At 37.1% G+C, this 5,727-nt stretch overlaps 1 pseudogene across 1 annotated transcript; it reads left to right on the forward strand.

Annotated features, from left to right (window-relative positions):
• Positions 1-4,583: 4,583 nt before the first annotated feature.
• LOC311623541 (olfactory receptor 7D4-like) lies at positions 4,584-5,521 on the forward strand (annotated as a pseudogene). Its single transcript has one exon. The product of its transcript is annotated as an olfactory receptor 7D4-like (transcript).
• The last annotated feature ends 206 nt before the right edge of the window (positions 5,522-5,727 follow it).

Below are 5,727 nucleotides of genomic sequence, written 5' to 3' on the forward strand. Positions count from 1 at the left end.
AGTTTTTCTAGGATATTCACGTATTTCAATTAGCTGATTTAAATTAGCCTGAATACTCGAGGAGTAGGGGTGAGGGATTAGAATGGGGGGTTGAGGACAATTATGAGATACCTTAATCAGTAAAGAAATTAATTTTTAAAAACAGACATTGAGGACCCTGTGAAGGTACTTCAGTTTTCCCTAAAACCTGTCTTTACAGTGTTCTAATTTCTTCTCCCTCTCTTTGGATTCCAGAGCCTCTCCTCAATGAAAATTATTTTCGAAGAATCTCCACTCTTTTCTACATTTTCCCATAACTGTAGGCTCTTCTTGATTTCCATGTTCAACAATTTATTCATTAACTACTCATTGGAGATCTACATGCATGAGGTATTGTCTATTTTATTACTAATATGATTGGGTATTCTTTTTTTCATTCTCTATTTTGCAGCAGATTTGACTTACTGATGAAACTTAATAGTTCTATATGGTTGTTATTGTTGTTTCACCTCAGTGTCCACAATATTATCTCCAAATAATTTAATTATTTCTGTCAATCAGTTCTCAGGCTAATTTCCTTCCCTCGTTTTGCCAATCTCTGTAAATGTTCAGCAGAATATAAAATAATTAAATTTGGAGCTGGCTGTATTGGTCTGTTAGTGAATTTTAAAAAAATTTTAGCATGTTAATGTAAAATATTATGTTCTCTGCTGCTTTAAAACAACTATTCTTTGTTAAGAAATTGGAATTAAGAAATTGCATTTTGTTTCTTTAATTAGCAAAAGGAAACCAATTATATAATGAGCTTGAAGATTTCCTTTTTGCGTTATATTTGATGCCTTTGGTCTCAATCTGTACTATACATCTAACATTTGTATATGTTGAGCCCCTCCTTTGTGCCAGGCACCTGATAAGTCCCTGGAATGACAATGGTGAGCAAAAGCAGTTACAGCTTATAACCCACAAATGAACATAAAGTTAGCAACATGAGAGGCACTTTAAAGAACAGTACAGGATGCTCCAATTGTGCCCCTCACATACTCTTGTTCCTCTTGACCCCAATTATCTGTTTGCTACATTACTGTTCTCTCAAATACCTTCTTTACCAAGCTCACCGACACATGTGCATCGTAAAATTCAGTTCTCTTAGTCCCAAATGCTTGTGCTTTTTGAATTTCTCCTAATTCACAATTATACATTCTTCTTCTCATAGTTCAAGTAATCATATGTTAGAGGAGTCTTTTCTACCCATCTCCACAGACTCAATGGATCATCAGTAATATTTTTTTCTCTCCTTAATTAATCCGCATCCTAGATATTAGTAATAGTGGAACATTTTGTCATTGAAAATATAAACATTTATTTTCTTTTTGAATTAAAAATATTGGGAGATAATATTGGTTAATAACAATGCATACGTTTTAGGTGTAAAACTTATTATACATCATCTGTATATTATATTGTGTACTCACTACTCAATGTCTAGTTTACATCCATCACCAAATATTTCACTCCATTTTATTTTTTTTATTTGCCACCCCCCAACCTCCTTCCCCACTGGTAACCATTATACTGCTATCTATGTATAAGGTTTTGATTTATTTGTTTATTTGTTGATTTCTGTGTTATATCCAACATATGAGTAAAGTCACATAGTTCTTGTTAATTTCCATCTGACTTACTTCACTTAGCATGATACTCTCAAGATCCATCCATGTTGGCACAAATGACAGTATTTCACATTTTAATGTTTGAGTAGTATATGCACCACATCTTCATTACCCAATCATCCGTCAAAGGGCACCAAGGTTGTTTCCATCTCTTGCTTATTGTGAATAATGCTGCAATAAGCATTTAGGTACATACATATTTCTTTATCAATAAGTGTTTTCAAATTTTTCAGTTGAATACTCTGAAAAGGAATTCCTGGTGATAAGGTAATCTATTATTTATGTTTTTTATAAACCTCAATAATATTTTACATAAAGGCTGCACCAATTTATATTCCCACAAATCTTCACTTTTCTCCACATCAGCTCAAAAACTTAATTCTTGACTGATTAATAATAGCCATAGTAACAGGTATGAGGTGATATCTCCTTGTGGATTTTATTTGCATGCCCCCTATTCCTTGTGCAGTTGAGCATTGTTTCATATAGCTGTTAGCTATTAGTAAGTCTTCTTGGGAAAAGTACCTGTTCAGGTCCTCAGCCCATTTTTTCATTAAACTGTTCATTTGTTGTTGTTGTTGTTGTTGTTGTTCAGTTGTATGAGTTCTTATATACTTTGGATATTAGCCCTTTATGGCAGGTATTATTTGCAAATATCTTCTCCCATTATACTACTTGCCTTTTATTTTCAAATCTTAAATATGCCTTTCAATGCTTAGGATAATTTAATTTATAGACACTTTGAATAAATTTTTATTGATTTCGGTCTCACATAATTGTTTTTATTCCCCCATTCCCATCCCAAACCCTTCCCTAGATATGCCCGCCCCCCCCACACAACCCCTATTGTCCATGGCCATTGGCTTGGCCCATATGTATGCACACAAGTCCTTTGGTTGATCTCTTCCCTTTACCCCCATCCTCCCTTACTTTCACTCTGAGGTTTGAGAGTCTGATCACTGGTTCTCTTTCTCTGGGTCTGTTTCTGTTGTTCATTATTTCCTCTAGATGTGTGAGATCATGTGATCCAAGAAATACCCTTGTAAGAACATAAACTGCAACAAGCCATAATGGTTTTGCTGAGAGGCAAGTGAATCAGTCTGTAGTGAGTTCCTTTCTCGGCCAGCAGTTCTTTTGAGTCCCAATTTCAATGCTAGATAGTTCCTTATGTGTACATGCCAGCCATGATATTTCAAATCTGGTTGGTGGACAAATGGTGGTAATGCAGGTCCGCCCGTCTCTGGTTTGGTCCTGGGCATCCTTCAGCAACCCGCAGCTGCTGTCTGCTGGTATGGTGAGGCGTCGTCAGCATCTTCCATCTCTGAATTGTGTCTCTTCTGTCTTCATGGCTGGAGCGCTTCTGTCTATTCCTCTCTGTTACAGGATTCCAGATGGTCTTGGAGTTGTTTTAGCTGCCACGATCAGAGTACCTTGAATAATTTTAAATGAAGCCTATTTCTTATGTTTATGCCACTAATTCTAATGCAATACATCTCCACTTGAGAGCATTTAAGCATGCATACATGCCCTCACACATACTTTCTATTTTATTAAAATGCTAGTGTGCTTTTGTTCTCCCCTATATCAATGTAAACTATATGTATCTTCTTCTTCTTGGAAGATTCTACTTGGCATGAAGTCTCTGAAAGAGGAAGCCATAAGGATCTTTATTAATTAGAAGCGCTACATGGCAATAAATAATAAAGGTAACAAACCAATTCAGTTTATGATGATGACTGCCAAAGTTTCAGAGAAATACTAATAATAATAACCATGCAAGACAGATTCATTGTGATGTTAAGAACAGAAATTCCCTTTAGTCACATGTCCACTTTATATCACAGAAACTACACTAGAAAAATTATATACATCATCTCACTTCATTACTCATCGATCTTACATTACAGGGAATATTTACAACTCCCCTGGTGTAAGTGAGGTATATGCAGGTATGTGGGAATAAATAACGTTGTCAAGTTCACACATATGTAACATGCTAGACTAAATTCTATTCCAGGAAATCTGACTCAAAATCCAACTTTCTAAAACTCTATTCCCAGAAATCTGACTCAAAATCCAACTTTCTAAATCACAGCATTATACTGTATTTAGAAAGAGGTACAAATCAAAAACAATTATATGAAAGAATAAATAAAATTGATAACAATTACTGTATTTAGTGAGAACTTACTAAAATTACAGGTATTTTGAACCACACAAAGTGTTAAGAGCAGTAACCATATTTTTAGAAACAAATTCAATAAGGCACATGGAGAGTTAACTGTGACATCGATATAAACATCATGTCACATAGAATTAAGGATGCTTGAGTTGAAAAGACATGTTTTAATTACCATTATGGAATGAAAGAAACATGGAGATTATCAAAGAAAAGGCCTTAAATGTCTTTATGTATTTGAAAGGTTCATAAAAAAGTAGAAAGTGGCCGAAACCGGTTTGGCTCAGTGGATAGAGCATCAATCTGCGGACTGAAGGGTCCCAGGCTCGATTCCGGTCGAGGGCATGTACATTGGTTGTGGGCACATCCCCGGTAGGGGGTGTGCAGGAGACATCTGGTCGATGTTTCTAGCTCTCTGTTCCTCTCCCTTCCTCTCTGTAAAAAATCAATAAAATATATATATTTTTTTAAAAGGTAAAAATTGGTTAATGTCCATAAATTCAGAGAAATCAATTAGAACCAGTCTATAGAGCATAAAAAGAGAGAGATTCTATTAACTTAATGAAAGTCTGAATAATTACTACAATTTAAAATAAAATTGGGTTACCACTTAAATAAGTGAATCATTGTCATTAGAATGACTACCAGATCATGAAGGATGTCCACACAAAGGTGAAATCAAAAGTTGATGACTCCCTTGGATACCTTTATTGAATGTTGCTTTTGCCTTTTTCTTTATAAGAAAAGCCAGCTTCATGGGAGCTGAAAACGACACAGAACATCACAGTTCCTGCTCCTGGGTCTCTCAGATGATCCTGAACTGCAGCCGGTCTTTTGTGGAATGTTCCTGTCCATGTACCTGTTCACTGTGCTTGGAAACCTGCTCATCATTGTGGCCATCAGCTCTGACTCCCACCTTCACACCCCAATGTATTTCTTTCTCACCAACCTGTCCTGTGTTGACATCTTTTTCACATCCACCACCATCCCAAAGATGCTGGTGAATATCCAGACACAAAGGAAAACCATCTCCTACAATGGGTGCCTCGTTCAGTTGTATTTTTTTATAGTTTTTGGTGGAATGGATAACTTCCTCCTGACTGTGATGGCCTATGACCGGTATGTGGCCATCTGCCACCCCCTGTACTACACAGTCATCATGAACCCCCGCTTCTGTGGCACTCTGGTTCTGATATCTTGGTTCATCATTTTCTGGGTCTCTCTGCTTCATACTCTTCTTATGAGGCAGCTGACCTTTTGTGTAGGCACTGAAATCCCTCATTTCTTCTGTGAACTGACTGAGATTCTCAAGGTGGCCTGCTCTGACACTCTCATCAATAACATCTCCTTGTATGTGTCTGCTGCCCTCCTGGGCATGCTTCCTCTCACAGGAATTCTGTTTTCTTACTCTAGGATTGTTGTCACTTTAATGAGAATGTCCTCTGCAGGAGGGAAATATAAAGCATTTTCCACCTGTGGGTCTCACCTCTCCGTGGTCTCCTTGTTCTATGGGACAGGCCTGGGGGTCCACCTCAGTTCTGCTCTGACCCATTCTTCCCTACAAAATTCAGTTGCCTCAGTAATGTACATTGTGGTCACCCCCATGCTGAACCCCTTCATCTACAGCCTGAGAAACAAGGATGTGAAGGAGGCCCTGAAAAGGCTCCTCAACCTAGCAATACCTTGTCTATGATAGATCACTGGCCTCAGAACTAAGGGTACATTGTGTGCCCAAAGGTAAATGCTGCAAATTTAAATATCTGGTTCTTTTTCACACCTCAAAGACAGGCTTGGTTTCTGCTAATTCCAAAGAATGGGTGATTTGCTTTTATTTGCATTTGTATTATTTTCTTCTTAGCTACTCCCTCAGAAATTTCTTTTTTACTTTTATTTCCTATA

The sequence above is a fragment of the Pipistrellus hanaki genome (genome assembly GCF_964339955.1).
Source record: "Pipistrellus hanaki genome assembly, chromosome: 5".
Taxonomy (NCBI): Eukaryota; Metazoa; Chordata; class Mammalia; order Chiroptera; family Vespertilionidae; genus Pipistrellus; species Pipistrellus hanaki.